Raw genomic sequence first — 23,933 nt, 5'->3', positions numbered from 1 at the left:
ATTTTTCTATAGTTTCAGTTAATTGACTTTTTCAGTTTTCACATTTCATTTTGGCTTTCTTTACATATTTTCTTTATGTTTAATTTTAACATTTGTTTTACAAATGTTTAAAATTGTTCATTTGATTATTTTTGTAATAGACACTTTAAAATACTTTAATGATTTTTGCTATATTTGTGATATCTTGACACTGGCACAAGTTTATTGCCATTTCCCATGAGAGTTCAACCCTTTAAAGTTCTTCCAATGCTGGGTAATTTTGAATTGAATTTTGGAAATTTTAAATATTGTTAAGACTCTGGATCTTGTTTAAATCCTAAGGAAAATGATGTTTTTGTTTTAGCAGGCAGTCTATTCATTTAGGTTCTTGCTGCAAGTTCTAAACCTCCTTCTGTGGGCTGGGATTCTGGTCAGTTTAGATTTCAAAGCCTTTGCAGAGTGCTTCACATATCTTTCCAATGTGCACCACCCAGTGGACAGTCTGGAATCTGGGCAGTGTTCTGTCCATTAGCTCAGTTCTCAGTCTTGTGTATGCTAACTAGTATTAAGTCCTTGCATTCATGGCATGGATTGGAGCCTACAGTTTATAAATGACTTTATGGGGTCACTTTCCCAGGATCCTCTTCCTCTGTAACCTCCACAGTACTTTTTGGTTCCCTGGAGTCTTCTTTACAGGTGAGTCCTATCCTGTTGGAACTGTAACCTTTAGACTTTTGGCTTCTGTGGGTTTCCATTACAGGTTGCTTGGCCTTGTAGACCCACTCCCCACCCCTGGGATTGCTTGAGATGTGGGGTACGAGAAGGTGGAGGATAAAAGAGAGTAAAATGGGGGATTTCTGCCCTCTTTCTGTCTGTGTTAGGATTCTCCCTTTTAGTTCCTCCTCCTAGACCTAGGAGGATTTTCCTGCAGTGCTCACTTCAGGATTTGGAGCTTGTTGCACTCAAGGCCAGGGAATTCTGGAGGGAAAAAAAGAAAAACTGGTACATGTGATTATTCCATCTTACATAGATCCAGCCAGCCTCCTGTGCCCTTTTGACATGTGCTATTGGCAGGAGTTTAAGATCATTGGGTTTTATAATATAAAGGGTAGGGAGAGCAAGAGTGCAGAGTCCAGAGGTGAGACTGGAAGGCAACAAAGTAATCTAAGCAGAGGAGACATAAGCCATGGAACATAGGACAGCTTAGATGTGGCTTTTGGGTTTTCAGTCTCCAAATATACATTTTTAAAAATGCAAGAAAACTTTACAAAATTTATATTCTATATAAAATTTTACACTGGCAAAGTAATGATCCTATGATAAAAATACAATTAGGTATAATCTCATGTGCTGAGTAATACAAATGAGACTTTATATGAATGTTCAAAACAGGCCAAATGGCTCTTACCTGGGTTCCCTCTTGCTGTGCATGGCTTACCTTGCACAACTGGGTACTTTATCTGGAGATTAGTGAGAAACTTGTGAAAAATTTCAAGCAAGGAATTTGTACCATGGCAGAGTATTTTGGGGACACATCGGGGTGCAGTGGAGAGGAAAAAGGGTAGGTGTGGAAACATTAGTTAGATGGATCTTTGAGTAATCTAGGCAGTGGTAGGCAGAAAAATGGCGACCAATTTATCCAGGTCCTGACACCTAGAGGCCGTACATATGTTACCTTACATGGCAAAAGAGGTAACGTAAGCAGGATTACTGTGGGAGTGCTGACAACGCTAACTCCATATTTTGCCCTCCATCTTGTCTATGTTTGTTCAATGACCTACCTGAAGACTACATGTTCCAGGCCTCATGGAGGTTAATGTATGTCCTGAATGGAATGTGGGAAGGCTTGTTCTGATCTTTCCTAAAGTGGTACATAGAAGGCTCTACTTTAGCCAACTAGTAGAGTTCCTGTGGCATACATATGGCTCCATTTTAGATAACTGCACTTTGACATCACCATAATGCCTCTTTCTCTAAAAGCTGTGGATTAAGGTCCAAATGGGGTGGAGAATGACAGTGTAGTGCCTGCATCTTGTCTGCTGATCCCTCCATGTCAGTAAGTTACCCTGAGTAAAATGCTGTGTAAACGATATAGAATGGCTTGCTTCATTTTTTGGTTTCAAAGTGACTTCTCAGTCTGGTGGTATTTTGCTGTCCTTACTCTAACTTCTAATAATTACTCAGATAGCTCCATCTAATCACATGCATCCTTACAAGTAGAGAGCCTTTTTTGTCTTCTTGTCAGAGAAAGATATTGGAGCTTAGAAGCTGGGTCAGAATGATGCTAGATTGTTGTCTTTGAAGATGGAAGAAGGAGACCACAAGCTTTGGAATGTGGATGACCTTTAGAAGGTTGAAAAGGAAAAAAAAATAGATTATTTCCTAGATCATATAGAAAGGAACACAGGTCTGCTGATCCTTTGATTTTAGCCCCATGAGACCTAGATTAGACTTCTGACCTAGACAGAGTTGTAACAAAATGTGTCTTATTTTAAGCTACTGAGTTTGTGGTAATTTGTCACAGCACCAATAAGATACCAATATGCAGGCATAAATTGATGGTGACCTAAACAAGGCTACTAGCACACAAATGGGAGAAAGTAAACTGATTTGAAACATATTTAGGAAGTAGAATCAGGACTTGATGATTGTTGGAAACTGTGTGAGAGGCAGAGAGAAGGCAGTAAGGAGGATTCAATAATTTCTCTCATAATTTTGTCTTGAGTAACATTTTGGTACTGAAAAGTGGGGTTCTGCTGGAGTTACCAAACAATGTGGAAATGGCTTTGGAACTGGGAAATGGGTAAAGGCTAGGAGAGTTTTGAGGTGTATGTAAGAAAAAGCCTTGATTGTCTTAATGGTAGTGTCATTCCCTGTGATCCATCATACTTCCTCCCTTAAGAGGGAGAAATGAGTGTTACATAGGTTGAGTTTGAGGTACTTGAGGTTTTTTAGTGCAGTATGCAGTTGACTGGTTAGATCTATAGATTTAGATATCATGATTTACATTTAGAGCTCATGAAAGAGATTCTAGGCATAGACTTATAGTTTGAGAAGTGATTAATACATAAACACAACTAAGGTGGATTTCAGTTCATTGTGGCATCAATGGGCAATTGGTAAGGATAAACAGCCTGCATAAACAGAACCACTTTAAATAATTGCTTACAAAGGAGAAAATAGATATACAGTATTTAGAAAAGGGTTTGGAAAAGCCTGTGGGTTGAAGGAGGGTTTTAGGAATATACTGAATATGTTTGAATGTTGATTTAAAGGATTAGTATGAGAGAGGATATAAAGGCAAGAAAGGGAGAAGAGTATAAGTAGAATGACACTCTTACAGAGGAAGAATTGGTTGGAATTGGGTACAGGAGGAGATGCTAGTCTTGTTCATGAAGAGGCTCTCTTCCTTAATTGTAGAAGGAGGAAAGAAGAAAATGATGGCATGGACTAATTATCAATAAGCAGTAGACTTTGTTAGTGTAAGAATGACTGGGATTAAAATTCTTGCAGTCAATGTAATAAATGTGGACTCTCTAGCCAGTTACTAGCCATTTGATTTTAAGCAACTTATTTAACCTCTGGTTGATTTAGTTTTCACATCTATAACATGCTGATATTAATGTTACTCATTTCATTGAGTTTTAATGTGAAGATTAACTGAGCAATTACCTTATACAAGACTTGGCTCAGTGTCTGCATAGAGGAAGCACAATAAATTTTTGCCATTGTTATTAGGTTATTATAATTTTAAGTGCATATTTTTTGCTTTTGGAGGGGGATATATTTCCCAATCTAGCCTTTACAGTTTTGGAAGTCATAGCAGTTACAGTCTTGATTTGTAAAAAATTGTGAAGATGTAAACTCAATCATGTCCTGGTAGTATTCTCAAACACTGTATTTGGAGGCAGTCTGACTTTTGTTAACTCTTGGATGATTTGGTATCCTTTTGAAGATGAAAAATATACTGCTCCAAAACTCATCTCAAAAACTGATGGAACTGGTTTATCTGATGTCTCATCTTGTTTCTAAATCTAACATCCTATGATTTTATTCCATGTAAAAATACATGGTTAGTAAAATAGAATACAACATTATATGAACAAATTTCTGCCTTTCTTTCCCAACACAGCTATCTCATATTCTTTATCTCTGATGCATATGATTATGCAAAATCTTGAACAGTCTCTTCTTTAGGCTTTGATGCATACTCTACTTTGATATGATTATGTAGCTATATATTATTTATTATGCTTCTGTATGCTATTTCATGCTGAATGAAAAGTAGAGGCAAATAAAATGTCTGCTCAATTACACTGAAATAAGGGGCAAACAAAATAAGAAGATATGAATAGACAGCTCAAAAAGTTATTTCTGTGGTCAATTTTTGTATTCTTTTTATTGTGTTACTAGTTCATTTAGTAAATATTTTCAGGAAATTTTGTGTTATGGCACCTTGATAGAAGTGGGAGAGCATGTAATGATTTACATATTCCAGTTACTATTATAATGATTTAAGTTGTTAAGTGTCAAACACTTTATACTACTTTTCACACTTACTATACGTTTAATATCTATCACAATGCAATGAGGTAGGTAGGGACAGCCTTAGGGGAGTATCTTGAACCTAATACACATCAACAAATTCAATAAATCTATTAACTAGTCTTATTTTTATTGTTCTTTAAAACCTGAGATTCAAAGATACAATGATTTTAGTCTGGGATTTTTCATTTATGCAACATTGAGCAAGTTGGTTAAATTTTTTAGTCTTAGCTCTCTCCTCTAGGTTAGATGAATGACCAATAAACTACTAGGTCTTCTCTGGCTATAACATTCTATGTTGTGGGCCACACTTACTTCAAACAACATCCATTCATTTTTTTTTTTTTTGAACATTTTGGTTTGTCCTGAATTTGCAAGTTGACCATATTACATGGATAGATTCTGAAATTTAACTATCCTCAATTTTCTTACTATCAGTAGGTATTTTTGAAGACTAAATTAGTTGAAGATTGGAGCAGCCCCACTTGTCTGAAGCAGCTCTTGCCATCTGTATGGGATAACTTGGCTTGAAATCTGATAGATGTACCAGCACAGTACTTGGCACTTGGAAGGAAAAATTATTGGTGGTGATTTTAGTTCTCAAAGTTCTGAACTGCTGAAGGTTTTATATTTTTCTTTTATGCCTTGGATTGAGAAAGTAGCTAGAGAAGTAGTTTTGGACTTTGAACATAAAAATCCAATGTAGAAAGTGGACTGGACTGTAGGGATGTTCTCAATGTCCCTGAGATCTAGATCCTCAGAACCCGATGAGTGATTGGCCCTCTTTTTTTATTTATTTTTTGATAGGATAACAGTGGTTTTCTTGGATTTCAATAAAGATGGGAATTTGGTTTAGTTTATAAATTTCTCTGGTCTCTAAATATCTGTCCTGGGTTGACAGTTCTTATATATCAGTATAGTTCTTATATGTTAGCTGTGGACAAGCCTTTGTTTAACTGTAACTTTTATTTCAATTTCCCATTTACTTGTTTTTATCCACCACTGAAATTTAAGACCCATGATGGCAGTGATCATATCTCTCTGATGTGCTGCTTTATTCCTGTCATCTTCTTCAGTACCTGGTGATAGGAGCCTTTTAGTAGGCAATTATTGGGTCAGTATAAACCAAGACTATACAATAACCTTAGCTAAGTTATCAAAGAGATTTCAGCATTGAAGGGAATGTTGATTTTTTTATGGATGGGGAGGTGGAGACTCAGAGTGATGATGATGCTCACCATGAAGAAAGATGTGTCCCTGTCTGTGTTGCCAAAGAAAAGAACACATTTTCTTTACAAATACCCAGAGCATATAAAATTGGATTACTGGATTTCAATTCCACATTTTTAAGGATTCATAAAAGGAAAACCAACCAGACACAGGGCTGAACCAGCAAAATATCAGGCGATTTTAAATGGTAGTTGAGAAAGTGTTTGGGGAGCATTACAGCAGAAGGAAAGGAGGTGGTGCTGGTTGAGGATTAGCTGAAGCAGCCAAGGGCATTTACAATGTGGTTTTGGCTGATGCAGCAAACACAGCTTGAACCAAAGTCAAGGACAGGGGAGGGAGGCAGGGGCTTAGAGAAATTGCTGTACAAACCTCCAGGCAGCTACCGACAGTGAGATCAAGACATGTTTTTACTGATAAGCAGGGCCAATGCAAAGGTCAGAACTTTGATCATGAGAAATTTTAATTACTCAGATATTGATCAGAACACCTAGGAACCAACTACAGAAGCGAAAGTTTGAGAACAGGGCTGGATTTCTTAGATTCACACTGGGGGTCTTGACTGCTCCTCCTAGCTGTGGCCAGTTGCTATTCTAAACACATCCTAGGAAAAAAGCCAACTATGATAATGGGTTAGACTTTGGGGAATGGCAGTGACCGCAATATTATTAGACTTTAAATGCTAAGTGGAAGAAACATTAAAGGAAGTTGATTTTGAAGGAACGTGTGGAAAGCCCTAAGGACCTTTGATGGAAATTTTATAATGTAAAGGGGAAGAAGAGAAGAATATTTAAAGGTGAATTGAAGTGCTTCTTCAAAATCAATAAAGAAAATTAAACCTCCTTAATGATCTCAGACCAATAATACAGTTTCAGAGCCAGGATCTGGCCCCATATATCAGGTGTCTCGCTGGCCTTTGGAAATTGCTTTTGTGACTTTACACATGTCTGGTTGAGTGAATGGGCTTTTATGTGGACCTTGGTTTTAGTGGGTAGTGTGATATCAACAAAGATGCCCTAATTTATGTTCTCAAAATCTTTTACCTGGACTTTGAAATGTCCCCACAACTGTGCTCTCTTTTCCATGCCTTGCCTCCCTTCACATATATCTTCTGTAAAGACACTAGCTGTTTCTAAAAGACGGATTTGATAGTTTAATCCTTTGTTGAACTCTCATTGTCTTGTATGGGGAAAACAATTGTCTTAAATTTGGTGTTCACTTACTTTGATCTCATTGTTTGCTGCCTTGCCCTTATATGAATGCTGCACTCTAGCCATTCTTAAATCCATTTTATTTTGGAATAATCTTTTATAAAAAACTTTTTACTTTAGAATGATCTTAGATTTATAGAAAATCTGCAAAGAGAGAATAGGGTTTACGTATACCTCCACCTGTTTTTTCCTAAACTTAGCATCTTGCAATTACCATGGTAGATGTCAAAATTAAGAAACAAATATTGGTACATTACTAATAATTAAACCCTATGCCTAATGCGGATTTCACCATTTTCTACCCTAATGTTCTTTTTTATTCTGTTCCAGGTTCCTGTCTAGGATACCACATTGCATATAATCATCATGTCTCCTTATTCTCCTCTGGTATGTAACAGTCTCGGATTTTCCTTGTTTTTTTTTTTTTTTATGATCTTGAGAATTTTGAGGAGTTAAGAGTCAGGCATTTGTAGAATGTCCATCATTTGGGTTTTTTGATGTTTCTACTGTATAATTCTACTGGAGTTATGGATTTTTAAGAAGAATGCCATGGAGGTGAAATGCTCTTCTCATCACATTATATCAAGGGGAACATGCTATCAATATGACTATCACTGTGATATTAAGCTTGATCTCTTTGTTTGCCAGGTTTCTGCACTATAATGTTACAAGTTTTTCCTTTCTATATTCTTTGGAATTGAGTCGCTAAGTCAGCCTACATTTAGGGGTGACAGGAAGATTGAGCTCTGCCTCCTGGAGGTAACAGTATCAACATATATTATTGGGTATTCCTCTGTAAGGGTAATTCATCTCTTTTAACACATTTATCTTTCTTATCTACTTGTATAGTTATTTATTCATGTGTTTATATCAGTATGGTCTGAGGGATATTTATTTTATATTTTGAGTTACAATCCAGTACTACATTATTTATTTTGTTGCTCCCTGTGTTCCAGCTTTGGCCACTGTGAGCTTCAAATGGTTGGCTCAAATTTTTAATACCTGGATTAGTAAGGACTCTTTAGCTACAGCACTGAACTCAGCTTAGGCCTTATTAAGCCAAAAAGGGGAAGTTTATTAGAAGGACATAGGTGCATCTCCCAGAACCTTTGAGCTTGATTACAACTGGGCTGATTACAAAAGGACTGACATGCATATTTGGAAGGTGGTCAGGATGTGTACTTCCATCTTCTGCTTTCCTGTCTGTGTCTAGTTCATTTTTTTTCTCCTTCTATAACCTCAGGCCACATAGTGGGACACAGATGCTATTTCAGAGTTACTTATTTCTTGTGTTAAACTTACAGCCATATAGGGAGAGTGTTAGGACTTTCTTAAGATTCCCCATCAAATTTATTTGGAAAAGAACTTATATTTGCCTAATTTAGTTTAACCGGTTTAGGAATTATGGCCAAGAGTATGATCTGGGTCATGGAGTACAAAGTTGGCTCTAGGAGTTCACACTTGTGTCAATATCATAGGTGGGGAAGATATTTGCCGGAGGAGAATGGGTTGTTTTGAGATTGCCAGACACTACTAAAGCATCCACTGTAACCACATGTGGCCTTTAGAATGCTGTTTCTTCTACCTTAAATACACCTTTCCCTTTGGTCTGTGCAGAAAGCTCCACATGAGGCAGGATTTTGAGGATATCATCTCTGCCCAAGTGCTTCTCTTAGTTATACTCTCATCTGATCACCTATATTATTTTATTAATAATAAATACACCTATTATTCATCCTACAGTTATCTATTCACCACATATTTTTTCTCAACATTCTAAGCCTCATGAAAAAGTTTTCTTGTGTAGTTTATCTTAATATCTCTAAGATATAATACAGTTTGTAACACATTATAGTTTCAGTAAGTGGATTTTGAATGAATAAATAAAAGTGTATTAGTAGGATATGTATTAAATTATGGCAGGGCTGAGGGCACTGAAATTAAAGTGCAAAACTAATGAATTTTTGTTAAAAACATTAATACTGGATGATAAAACCATTAAAAAGATAACTTTCTCTCTGCCACTCCCCACAAAGAAGCCCTAGAAAACAGAATGCCTTAAAAGAAAACCACCACTCTTCAGTAATGAGAATAATTGGGGAGATTCAAAAGCAAGTAAGCTGAAAAAAATTTTAAGAGATAAGTGGAAGTGAAAGAAAAAAAAAAGCAGTATTAATTTTCAGGGCCTAATTCAATCAGCAAGAAAGGATTTCTCAAATGTATTTGTGGGAGACAGACGGTAAAGAGAAAATTGGTTTGCTGAAAAATGAGAATGGGGAATTAGAGACATAGGCTAAGCAAAGGGAAATGTGTTCAACAGCTGCATTTTGCTTTAGTCTTTGCAAATCTAAGGGGAGATAAGGAATTGCTTGGAAGAGAAACCATAGCTCTGTTTTAAAGTAGACAAGCCAAAGCTGAGGATGGGTACATGAGTAAGAAGAGGAAGGCGGTTCAAACTCTACCAACTCTGTCTAGGCTCATGAATTCATGTTGGAGGCCCTCATCTCATACTTGGTCTTGTTTGGTTTCTAAGTTTGCAGTCACATACCAATAATCCAGTGCAGTTTTAGGAACCCCACTTGGAATTCTCAACCTACTATTATTTTACCTGGACAAAAATGTGGCACTGGAAAGAGTACAGATTGATGAGTCAGAGGGAGGGACTGGAATTCTGGCCTTTTATTGGAGATAAGAATTTTGATTACAGTAGCATGTCTTTTTAAATTAAAATTTTGACAGAAGTACTTAGTTAACAAAATCATATGTGGTAAAATGAGCAATAGGTTAAGAAAGAATTAAGGAGAATACCTATACTTAAGGAAGAGAAAAAGGCAGAGGAGATCCATAAAAAGACATTAACAAAGAATAGTCTAGAAGATAAGAAGAGAAAAAGGAATGTCACAAAGAAAGGAGAGTTTTCCAAGTAAAAGAAAGTGGTTAGTGAATCAAATACTGCAAAGATTAAGCAAGTTTGGGTTTTTATTTTTTATTTATTTTTTAATTTTTTATTTTTTTAATTTTTTTTTTAACGTTTATTTATTTTTGAGACAGAGAGAGACAGAGCATGAACGGGGGAGGGGCAGAGAGAGAGGGAGACACAGAATCGGAAACAGGCTCCAGGCTCTGAGCCATCTGCCCAGAGCCTGACGCGGGGCTCGAGCTCACGGACCGCAAGATCGTGACCTGAGCCGAAGTCGGACGCTTAACCGACTGAGCCACCCAGGCGCCCCAAGTTTGGGTTTTTAAAAAGTCCCTTGCAGAAGAACAGAATGGGTATTGCTAGAGGAGAGGTGGGTGGGGGAATGGGCTGAGTGGTTGATGGGCATTAAGGGGAACACTTGTTGGGATGAGCACTGGGTGTTATAGTTAAGTGATGAACCACTGGGTTCTACTTCTGAAAACAATGCTACACTGTATGTTAACTAGCTTGAATTAAAACACAGAACTTGCCACCCCCAAAAAAAGTTCTTTGAGTTAAATATTAGCATATCCATTCCATTTATAGAATATTATTTTGTTTTTTTTAATTTTGTTTTTAATTTTTTTAAGGTTTATTCATTTTTGAGAGACCAAGTGCGAGCAGGGGAGAGGCAGAGAAAGGGAGAAACAGAATCCAGAATCCGAATCAGGCTCCAGGCTCTGAGCTTTCAGCACAGACCCTGACATGAGCCTCTAACTCACAAGCTGTGAGATCATGACCTGAGCCAAAGTCGGATTCTTAACTGACTGAGCCACCAGGCACCCCTATGGAATATTATTTTAGATTATCTTTCCAAGAGATACATGACTTTCCTTTGATTTTCATTATTTTAATTTTTATTGAAATAGCCTACATTTTCCGAGGTCCAAACAACAATATTTTTGGTATGCAGTTGCCCAGATAACGTTACTTTTTTTTAATGTTTATTTTTTATTTTTGAAAGAGAGGGAGAGGGACGCCTGGTTGAGCGTCCGACTTCGGCTCAGGTCACGATCTCGCGGTCCGTGAGTTTGAGCCCCGCGTCAGGCTCTGGGCTGATGGCTCAGAGCCTGGAGCCTGCTTCCATTCTGTGTCTCCCTCTCTCTCTGCCCCTCCCCCGTTCATGCTCTGTCTCTCTCTGTCTCAAAAATAAATACATGTTAAAAAAAAAATTAAAAAAAAAAAAGAGAGAGAGAGAGCATGTGTACACGAGTGGGTGAGGGGCAGAGAGAGGGGGACAGAGGATCCAAAGTGGACTCTGTGCTGACAGCAGAGAGCCCAAGATGGAGCTCAAACTCACCTGAGCTGAAGTCAGATGCTTAACCAACTGAGCCACCTAGGCACCACAGATAGCATTTTCTTTTTAAGTAACATTATATTTTTAAATCTTTAACATAGTTTTGCTAATTTAATTTTTCTCAATTTACTACCAACCACTTCTTAAGGAGACAAGCTGGTGATTTATGATTCTCCTTCCAATCCCTGTTCCATAAAAATGTTATCAGTGGTGATTTTGTTCTTTGGGAGGATGACTTTTGAACTAGACGAGCAATTTGGATTTTGGATGGAGAAAGTTTTTTATTTAAACCTTGGTTCTGTCATTTCATATCTATAGGTTCTTGGACAAGTCATTTTATCTATCAGAGGCTTATTTTTCTTATTTGTACATCTAGAAAATGGGCCTAATATCTGTGTCATTGAATGGCTCTAAAGATGTATGTTAAAATGAGTGTACAACCAAAGATATTGGTTTCTTTGTTGCAACATAAGCTTATATTTAATTATTTGTAGTTCAAATGAAATGACTTTTGGACAGATTAATTTTCTCTAGGTTAAAAGGTGATGTTCAGTCCATGGTTCAAGAAGAAGTCAGTGTCTTAGCATATTCTTACATTAGCCCAAAGCAGTCCCTGAACTGAACTATTTGTCTTGGGTAAATAGCAACTTAAGGTCATTTTCTCATTTTGTGCAGGGTCTCTACAGATTTCCAATTACACTTACACAGATATCTTAGACTCCCCCCAATTAAGCAATATCTTGTTCTATAGTTAGTCCTCGGAAAACATTGAACACCAGAAATTGAAATGTCTTTGAATTGTCATTTCTGCAGGGTTCCAGAGAAACAGTGGGATTATTCAGGCAAATAAATATGAGTTGACTTTCATTGCCTCAGGCTTTGCTTTCACCATCTGTCATTGACTGTCAGAGTTAACTTGTCCATCACCTTCAAGAAAAGGAAGGTCAAAAGATACCTGCTTCAGGCAGAGCCTTGATTATATTATTACATACCTGGACCTTTATCACTGACTTCCTAACTCCATATTCACACCAGATACCAGAATGTTGACTACAGTAAATGATGGATTTCTTCATCTATTTTACAATTCTTAATTTGGTGACCTGCTACCTGCAGGACTGTAAATTCTTTTGTAACACTGTCTCCTATAGAAAACTCTCTCTGACCTAGTTGCCCAACTCTGCTCCTCTGCCTCCAAGAAAGTTTGATTGAGTTCCTCTCAGTCTTCTGTGCATACCCTCTCACAGCACTTATTCATCTGATTGTACTTCATATATTTTCATGACTGTCCCCTCTGCTAGCTATGTCAGCCTTGAGGGAAGGTGTTATCTTTATAACCTATGTGTCTATTTCCCTGTGTTCAAAATACCTGTATTGGAGTTGGCATGCATTAAATATCAACCAAATGACTCAGGGAATGCATAGGGTCATTATTTGACTTCTGATCCCATGATATTTGATATTTCTATGATTGCACAATTTTCATTTTTAATGCAAACATCAACAGGAATCCTTCACTTCGTTCAGTACTCTCTTGGTTCAACAGTAAACTTTGCTTTTTTCCCCCCTTTTCAACAGATGTACTTTGGAAACACATATTCATTTTCACATTACTCTAAAATGATTTTAAGATACTTGTGTACTAGAATCATTAAGGTCTCTGCCTAGCTTCTAAAATAATCTGTTTGGGAACAAGGCATTTGAAGGTTGAAGATTCAAATCAAATATTACCTTCTTCTGTAAATCTTTTCTTGACTTTCCAGGAAGTGTTAGACCATTAATGAACTTTATTCATTCCCTCTTCTAGAACTCAGCTTGTCATGGTTTAATTCATCTGTTTATAAGGAAGACACAGACTGAGAGCTCCCAGAACAATATCTTTCTTATCTATATTTTATTCCTTATGCCTAGTTGAGTGTCATCTGCTAAGACTTTGCACGTATTATTCCCTCTGGAAAGAACACTCTATTCAAAGCACTGTAGCATTGCCACCTCCTGTCCTATCCCAGTACTGATACAAACATACACTTCACTGAGTAACCCCGAAGTATCCTTTCAATTTTACCTTTTTCATATTTTCAGAAATGTCTTATGACTTCCTCCACCCCTCATCCCACATTGTTGTATTTATCATATTGTATTTAAATTTTCACTTCATTTTTCACACTAGCCTATGAGCTCTTTAAGGTCAAGAACTGTGTCTTGTTCTCCTCTGTGACCCCAATGCCTAGTTTAAGCCTATGCGTAATGTATAGTGAATAAAAATATTTTAAAAATAAACATACCACTGTGCCATTTCTGGACATGTATCTAGTCATTATTGCCAGAGAGTGAATCCTTCCAACCAATTTTGCCTACTGGTGTTCATCTCATATCTATACCTAAACTTAATTACGTGAGTCAATTGCTATGGAGATTTTTAGAGAGACTTTATAGCTATTGTCTTGGGTTAGGGCTCAGTGAGTAATAATTTGAACATAATAGTTACATGTTACATTACTACTATAGATTGGGTTTCGGGAGAAAGTTTATTAATCCTAGAATTTTCTATGGCACAAGAATGGCTTTGTAGAGTTGTCTTTCCCTGAGGGGATAAATCAGCTTACAGAAATTTAGTTCCAGAAAGTTTAGGTAAAAAAGGTACAGTTGTAAAATGCCACACAGACTGTGTCCACTGTTTCAATGATTGTGTGTGTGTGTGTGTGTGTGTGTGTGTGTGACAGGCTGAATGAGGGCCTCCTGAGAAGTACGAAATGTTACCTGTGTTATGAGTAGAGGCTTTTAAATAACAGTGATAAGGGTTTCTTATTTTCTACTGATCACTTGTTTCCTTATAATCAAGTTCTCCATCAACCCAAACAAGGTGCCATTATACTCAGTTCCCTATTGATTATTGTTGTTTTGATGAGATCCTTAGGGAAAATATTAGGTAGTGGTTCTTCAAAATTGAGAACCTAATTAGCAAGGCTGATTTAATACAGTTGTGAGTGAATACAATTTTTAGAGCTACCTCTTCCATGGCACATTTTTTATACCAGTCTACCTGAGCTCTCCCTTTTATCTCTCTCACTTTATTACTCCCTTATATCTGTCTTTTTTGAGTTTTTACCAAATGTAAGCCTTTTTTCAAAAACTCAAACACTATCTGAAAAAAACTTAATGAATTATGAAAGTAAACAAATAATTTCACCACAGTTCAGGAAATTTTGATGGAGATCTGTACAAAATATTGAGAAAGAAAAAATAATTCAGTCCATCTGAGGAGAAAAATGGACAACATCCTCCCACCAAAAAACTCATATACAAATAAACAATAACAAAAACAAAGATTCTTAGTAGAAGTTATCAAATAGTAATTCACTAAGGTTGAAGAAATAGGGTATCTTAAGAAGGAATCACAGTTCTCTACAGGTGATCATATAGTCTTTTAAGGGAAATAGAGATTTGTGTTGTCTAATATGGTGGCTAGTAACCACATGTGGCTATTTGAATTTAAATGAGTTAATATTAAATAAAATTAAAAATTTGATTTCTCAGTTACACAAAGCACATTACAAATGCTCAATAGCCACACAATGCTATCATTTTGGACAATATAGATATAGAATTGTTCTAACCCCACAAGAAATTCTGTCATTACCAGTGGTCTAAATTTTAATAATTGTGCCAAGGGTAGAGGGCATATTTTGAAGAAATGGCTTATAATTCATATTTCTTTATGAGAAGAGAAGCTAAGATACATTATAGTAATTAAATTAACAGCTGTCATTGATTAAATACCTAGTGTGTTTCATATTGATACATATTTCATATTTGATACAAATGTTAGTATATCCACTTATGAAAGTGGACATTGAATTTCCGAGAAGGTAAGTACCTTTAAGAGGTCACTTAGCTAGTGAATGGGTGGAAGGAGAAGACCGGGCCAAAAGAGAAGGGTATTTAAGAAGTTTGGATTGTGTATGTTAGACAGTGGGGAACAAATGAATGGTCTAAGCAAGGAGGTGATATCATGGGAGTTGCACTTGAAGAAAAGTATCCTTGTGGTGGTGGATTGGTAGATGGTATGTCTTTGGTCAGGGGCTTAGTTTTCATCAGCTGTCTGAGATTAGACCTTAGAATATTTAGAGTTCATTGAGTTCTCTGTAAAACCCAGCTTGGGAGTATCTTCCTTTTTTAGGTTATATCAAGAGAAAAGCTAAAGTGTGGGCATATCAGGAAAATATCAAAGGTTATCACACAAGCATGAGTAATTTTTAGGGTCCAGGAAACTCATGCCTTAGAAAGTGTAGTCATCCAAGACATTTATGGCTTGTAAAATTATTCATATACATGTATATGTTTATAATTATGCTCATACTCCCAAACACATACCCACTCACCTCTTCATGTATATATTGTATCATAACAACTACTACTGTTAAAAGCAGAGGCTTTATTTTGACATGTAAATTCAGTGATATTTTAGTATTCTTAGCTATATCTTTTCATTAATTCATTGAACAAATATTAATAAAGGCCTACTGTGCTAGGTAACAGAGATGAAATGACAGTTTAGTTTATGTTCTAGTAGAAGATACAGAAAAGAAATCATGCAATTGCAATACTTGATAAGTGCTACAATGGCAATTTGTTCCCTTGCTGAAGCATAAACCTGAATGCTGGGCTGTGAATTACTAAGATAGTGAATGATGTTAGTCTATCACATCTCAATGCAGCTGAGTTGTTCTCTCCTTTTCCTTATATACTTATAAATTCTCCTAAGGTTGTAAAAATGTTTTATTTATGAAATATTGCTGACAAGGGAGAGATAAAACTTTAGTAAATGTTGAAAACTGTGGTTGAAATTTGAAGTTATGCCAAGGAACTCATTACACTCAACATAAATATAATTTGAGGTAAAGGAGAGAGCCTGAAAAATAATCTACAGGTATCCCTCGCTTTTTGAAATTTCATGTTACATCACTTTGCTTTTATGAAAGATTTACATTAGTATCAGTTTTTGCTAACAAAGGAATCTAAATAGGATTTTCACTTTTATGAAAAAAGACGAAAAGCAAAATGAGCGTTTAGTGTTAGTTTTGCAGCTAGAGATTACATAGTCAGCACACACTCTGAGCATTGAGAAAGGCACCACCAAGCTCCTTCCCTGGGAACTGCAGTCAGCATCTCAGCCTCAATCTGTCCTAGCTTTGAGCTGTCTGTGAACCCCTGTGCTTTATCTCTGTTTACTATGTGCATCCTTTAGCAAGGTGTGTCCTAAGGTATCAGAAAAACCTAAGAGAGGTTATTCTGGGGGTCTAGGAATTTTCAAAAAAAAATTTTCCATTAGAATTACTAGTAATTGCTTCTTCACTTTATGCCATTTTGGCTTACAAAATGTTTCACTTGGAACACTCTACTTTGAGATAGCAGGGAAAAGCCATATTTATAAATTTACTAATTTACAAAAATTCTAGGGTGTAGGTATGTAGAAGTCTGAAGATAACGTCAAGGAGCTACTGCAATAAAGGCAAATGAAAAGTCACTCTTTTTAGTCTTCTAAATACAGGTCATACAAGAGATTACAGTGGAAATACCATGATGATGATGATGGATTTTACTCTTGAGGATGTCTAGATACTACTGGCTTAAATATACTATATGAGAATTTCTTCTCTGGGTCTTGCCAACTATTTGGACATTTTACCCAAATAAATGGGTATAGGTCCCTTCTGATATTAGTCACTGAGTTTCGGAGGATTTTGATACAAAGCAATAATACATTGAAATACTTTTTTTTTAGTACAAATACAGAATCCTGCTTCGATTCTGCTATTCACATATTATGCAGGATTCTGGTAAAGCCAGTACATACTTTTACATCGACCCTCCATAGATAATAAGTATTAACTCTGGAAAAAAAATATTTTATAAAAGGAAAAAAAAAAACTTGTGAAAGAGTTGTAGAGCAACCAAAAGCAGAGGCATACGAGAAGAGTGCCCACCCTTGGCAGAAGGGGACAGCACTAGGTGAATTTCACATTTTTGTGGCTTTTAGCTTGAAAGCTAGCCTCATTCTGTTTCATGTGGGGCAGTGAAAACCTATAGTCTTATTGGTGTCAAAACCAGAGGGCAGACCTTTGTAGCAACGTGGATGGAACTGGAGAGTGTTATGCTAAGTGAAATAAGCCATACAGAGAAAGACAGATACCATATGTTTTCACTCTTAGGTGGATTCTGAGAAACTTAACAGAAACCCATGGGGGAGGGGAAGAAAAAAAAGAAAAAAGAGGTTAGAGTGGGAGAGAGCCAAAGCATAAGAGACTCTTAAAAACTGAGAACAGACTGAGGGTTGATGGGGGGTGGGAGGGAGGGGAGGGTGGGTGATGGATATTGAGGAGGGCACCTTTTGGGATAAGCACTGGGTGTTGTATGGAAACCAATTTGACAATAAATTTCATATATTGAAAAAAATTAAATAAATAAATAAATAAATAAATAAATAAAAGTTAAAAAAAAACCTAAAGAGTAATAATTGGATTGGAGGCTGATTATAAGATTATGCTGTTAGTTTTGACATTTCATATTCACTTCAGGCCTCCTATATTATGTTTTATTATCTGTGTTACAGAATATAAATAAATGTGTTTCATTATTTTCTTGGAAAAACAAAAAACAAAAAACAAAAAAAAACCCAGAGGGCAGAGTTCAAGGCAACCATGGCTAATAGAAAGTGAGGGGGATCCTGGAAAGGAGATAACCAGAGAGAGGTGACCACAATTTGGTGTTTAAACTACACAAATCTCTGGCTGAACCTTGAATCATATCTGTGTACAGCAGACTCTGAGAATCCTCGTTAAGGCTAAAATAAGAACAATTGCCTACAAAAAAGTAGGCAGAGTTTGCAGTTGAGTTCAGCCAAGTTAATTGGTTCTAAAACATACACAAACACACATAGACACACACCCAATAACACACTTCAGAAAATAGAACTGGAGCATACTATTATTATTCATAATTCATATTATTCATAATTATGAAATCACCTGACATATTAAAACACAGAAAATATTATTTATTCCGCAGACAAAAAAAAAAATAACCAATCAATGCTCCAAGATGACCCAGATATCGTGATTAGTAGACAAGGATTTCAAACCAGCTGTTAAAGATTGAATTGCATTCCCTTGAGAAAGATATATTGAAGTCGTCATACTCAGAACCTCAAAATGTGACTTATTTGGAAATAGAGTCTTTTTAGAAATAATCAAGTTAAAATGATATCATTAGTGTGGGCCCTAATCTAATATAACTGATGTCTTACAAAAAGGGGAAATTTGAACAGACAGGCATACAAAGGGAAAACACCATGTGAACATGAAGGCAGAGACTGGGGTGATTCATCTATAAGCCAAAAAAAATGCCTAAGATGACAGCAAAGCACCAGAAACCAGGAGACAGACACAGAGCAGATTCTTCCCTGTAGCCCTTAGAAGGAACTAATCCTCTTGACACCTTGAACTGTGAGACATTTTTGTTTTTTAAGCCACCTAGTTTGTGGCTCTTTATTACAGCAGCCCTTGCAACCAAATACACCTGCTATTATAACTATGCTGAGAGATGTAAAAGAAAATATTGAATGAGAAGATAGGAAATTTCAGCAGAGAAACAAAAACTATCATAAAAGAATCAAAGAGAACTGAAACATATAGTATCTGAAACAAAATGCAATCACTGGATGGGATTAATAAGAATGGAGATGGCAAAAATTCAGTGAATTTAAAACTGTAATAGTAAAAAGTATGTAATATGAAGAACAGACCAAACAGTTGAAAACAAATGAATAAAGCATTGGGCCCAGGTAGGACATGTCTCAGCTCTAACTTAGATGTAAAGAGGAGTTCTAGAAAGAGAGGATAGAATGAGATAAACAATATCCGAAGAAAGAACAGCTAATAATTCAGTATTTTTGATGAAGGGCACACAAGAAACACAGTGAATCTGTCATAGTAAATACAAAAATAAAATAACTGTAAAAACTAATGAAAATAAAATATAAAGAACTTTTTGAAAACAAATTACAGAGGAAAAAAATTACATATTGTATACAGGGGAACAATGAATCAAATGATGACTGACTTCTCATCAGAATCAATGGGTCCCCTAAGATAGTGGGAAACTATCTTTAAATGAATGAGAGAAAGAAAATAATAAAAGTGATTCTAGAAAATATCATTGATAATATTCTTTAAGAATGAAGCAAATAAGTACAATTTCTTTTTTTTTTTTAATTTTTTTTTTTAACGTTTTATTTATTTTTGAGACAGAGAGAGACAGAGCATGAACGGGGGAGGGGCAGAGAGAGAGGGAGACACAGAATCCGAAACAGGCTCCAGGCTCTGAGCCATCAGCCCAGAGCCCGACGCGGGGCTCGAACTCATGGACCGCGAGATCGTGACCTGAGCTGAAGTCGGCCGCTTAACCGACTGAGCCACCCAGGCGCCCCAATAAGTACAATTTCAGATAAAAGAAAACTAAGAGAATTTATTGCCATTAGTCTAGCACCAAAAGTGGTGTTAGAAGAGTTTCTTCAGACCGAAGGAAAATTATGGTAGTTGGAAACACGTCTTTTTAAGAAGAGTTCGAGGATACTGGAAATGGTAAATATACAAATAAATATGAAAGACTTTAATTTCTTGATATATAATTGCATAAAATTGACATTGTATTGTTGACTTATAAAATATGTAACACATACAAACTTTATAACAGAAAAGACAAAGAGGTTGTAAATTTAACTTTATGTTAGTTTTCTACATTTGATGTAAAATGATACAAAATTAACTCTATGTGGAGTGTAAAAAGTTAAGTATGTATAATATAATCTCCACAACAACTGTTATAAGATAATGCAAAGAAGTATAGCCAAAGGCAATAGATACATTAAAATAAAAAAAATCATTAAATGCAAAGTAAAGTAGCACTTGTGAAAGTATCATAATACATAGAGAAGTTGAATCACTATGTTATATGAAACCAAGTTACTTGAAACCAAGTAACATTGTATGTCAACTATACTCAAAAAAAAAAAAACTAAAAAAAAAGGTAGGAAGGTAGTAGCAATGGAACAACAGCAACACAACAAAGAAAACAGATTAAAAAATAGAAAACCATGCATAAATCAAACCATATCAAAATACACTGAGCAGTAATGAACTAAGAACTCCAATAGAGATTGTCAGTGGATAAAAAAGCAAGACCTAATTTTATGCTACCCACAAGAAATACATTTTAAACACAAAGATGCAATAGGTTAATTAAAAGAAAAAAGGTATACTTTGAAAATAATAAGCTTAAGAAGGCTGAAGTGGCTATGTTATCTCATATAATAGGCTCTTGAAATAACATATCGTACCAGAGGCCAAGGGAGATATAATGATAAAAGAGAAAATTCTTATCAGGAAGATATAACAATTGTAAAAGTGTATGTACCTTACAAAACAACTTTGGCATTCATGAGGCAAAAATTTACAGAACTAAAAGGAAAAATAAACAGTTTCACAATCCTTGCTGGAGATTTTGATATCCTATCTTCAGCAATTGATAGAATAATTGTATCAAAATAATCAGTTGTCTATACAGCAAAATGGACCCATGACAGGCCACAAAAATGTCTCGATACATTTAAGAATATTGAAAACATATATGTTACCATCAACAAAAAAAGATGGTTTTTGAGTGTTGAGTTTGATAAGTTCCTTATAGATTTTGGATACTAACCCTTTATCTATTACGTAATTTACAAATATCTTCTCCCACTCTGTCAGTGACCTTTTAATTTTGCTGATTGTTTCCTTCACTGTGCAGCTTTTATCTTGATGAAGTCCCAATAGTTCATTTTTGCTTTTATTTCCCTTGCCTCCAGAGACATGTCTAATAAGTGGCTGCAGCTGAGGTCAGAGATTGTTGCCTGTTTTCGCCTGTAGGATTTTGATGGTTTCCTGTCTCACATTTAGGGCTTTCATCCGTTTTGCATTTATTTTTGTGTGTGGTGTAAGATAGTGGTCCAGTTTCATTCTTTTGCATGTCACTGTCCAGTTTTTCCAGAACCATTTGCTGAAAAGACTATCTTTTTTCCATTGGATATTCTTTCCTGCTTTGTTGAAGATTAGTTGGCCATATATCTGTGGTCCATTTCTGGGTTCTCTATTCTGTTCCATAGATCTGTTTTTGTGCCAGTACCACACTGTCTTGATTATTATAGGTTTGTAATACAGCTTAAAGTCTGGAATTGTGATGACTCCAGCTTTGGTTTATTTCCCTAACATTACTTTGGCCATTCAGGTTTTTTCTGGTTCCACACAAATTTTAGGATTGTTTCTTCTAGTTCTGTGAAGAATGCTGGTGTTATTTTGATATGGATTGCATTGAATGTGTAGATTGCTTAGTAAAGACATTGTAATAATATTTTTCCAATCCATAAGCATGGAATATTTTTCCATTTCCTTGTGTCTTCTTCCATTTCTTTCATAAGCTTTCTATAGTTTTTAAAGAAGATGTATGTATGACATACATACACACACATATATATATACACATACAATGGAATACTACTTGGAAGAATGAAAGAATGAAATATTGCTATTTGCAACAATGTAGTTGGAACTAGGGTGTGTTATGCTAAGCAAAAAAAGGCAGAGAAGGACAAATATTGTATGATTTCACTTATATGTGGAATTTTAGAAAGAAAACAGATAAACGGGAAGGGAAGGAAAAATAAGATAAAAACAAAGAAGGAGGTGAACTGTAAGAAACTCTTAAATACAGAGAACAAACAATTGCTAGAGGGGAGGTGGGTGGAGGGATTGGCTAAATGGGTGATGAGCATTAAGGAGGGCACTTGTTGGGATGAACACTGGGTGTTATATGTAAGTGATGAATCATTGAGTTCTTACTCCTGAAACCAATACTGCACTGTATGTTAACTAACTTGAATTTAAATAAATTAATTAAAAAATAGAATTTCTAAATCACTGTATTGTACACCTGAAACTAATATAACACTGTATGTTAATTATACTTCAATTAAAAAATTAAAATTAAAAATTAAAAAAATAAGAACAAGATGGTTAGAAAACACCCAAATATTGGCAGATTAATGCTTTTGTAAATCGTGAATTAAAGAAGAAATCACAAGAGAAATTATCAAATAGTTTGAACTGAATAGTAATGAAAATACAATGTATCAAGTTCTATGGTATGTAGCTAATCAGGCTTTAGATGGCATTTTAGGTCTTAAATGCTTTTATTAGAAATTTGGAGAGAAATCCATTGTTTTAGATGCTTCTTTGATGTAAAAAATATCTGTAATAAATGATTTAAAGTTTAACTTTAAGAAGCTAGAAAAAAAGGGCAAAGTAAACTCAAAATAGGTAGCAAGAAGGAAATAATAAAGAACAGAAACACGTGAAACCTAAAACAAACAATAGATGAAATTAACAAAGTTGAATCTTCTGCATTAGCCTTCCCTTGTTAGAATTTAATAATGCAATCTTGTTGGCACCTGAGTCTGGGAAGAGAAGGTTTCCAGGCTCCTGGAATCTGTGAACAAGGGAGAGTATAGAGGGCATAACTGGTCTTGAGGACAAGCAGATACATGTATCAAGAGAGCAGCCTTTCAGTCACAAACTCTAGTCTGGTACAAACTCCAGCAGCACATGGACTCTGTTTTGAAATTATAATTTCTTCAACCTTTAGTGCAGTATTAGGCAATACAGACCACTGACTACTTAATGAATGGGTGGGTAGATGATAATAAGTAGGATTGTTGCCCTCAAGGTCTCCCATTGCATACACTATCCTGGGTGAGAGGAACAAGACAAATGTCATGGTCCTGGGAAACATTGTGTGTGTGTGTGTGTCTGTGTGTGTGTGTGTGTGTGTATTGTTAACTGATTGTGAGTTTCAAACTTGGATCTTCTTTCTTCATGTTCTTTGCCTTAATAGTGGTTTATATAATTTAACAGAAGATATGACATTTCTAGTATTACCAAGAAATGTTAAGTGGAAAGATATTCTGGGAAATAGGCTCTTCATAGGTAATCAAAATTACATGAACCCAAGATGTCCAAGTCACTAATTATAAAAAAGAATATAATTTGATTCAAATATATTACTTTGTAATTGGAAAATACAGACTGTGGTAAGTTTGAGACAGTAAAATCTTCCTACCTTTTTTAGGTGCTGTATCCATGGAACAGTCATTTGTAACGAATTTCATTTGACTTTTTCATTTTCCAGAAAGCCACTTACCACAAAGTAATAGGTTTTCATTTTTGTCAAGGAAATGTTTCATTTGTGATAGAATATATGTTATGTTGTATAAGTTGGGGACATTCAGGGAAAGCAAAGTGACATGTGATTTCAGACTTGAAAAAATATTGGTAAGAACACAACATAAGATTTATATTCTTAACAAATCTTTACATGCATAATATAGCTAATTATAAGTACAGTGTTATACAGTGGATCTCTAGAACTTACTCATCTTACATAACTGAGGCCTCCTGTCCTTTGCTTAGCAACTCCCCATTACTCCTATATCCCCATGACATTGGTCTTGGCAATAATTTCATTGGATATGGCAACAAAAGCAAAAAATTAGACAAGTTGATTACTTCAAACTAAGAAGCTTCTGCACAACAAAGAACAGAGTGAAAAGGTAGCCTATGGA

The sequence above is a fragment of the Panthera uncia genome, chromosome D1 (genome assembly GCF_023721935.1).
Source record: "Panthera uncia isolate 11264 chromosome D1, Puncia_PCG_1.0, whole genome shotgun sequence".
NCBI classification, from domain to species: Eukaryota; Metazoa; Chordata; class Mammalia; order Carnivora; family Felidae; genus Panthera; species Panthera uncia.
Note: the sequence above shows the minus strand (reverse complement) of the source record.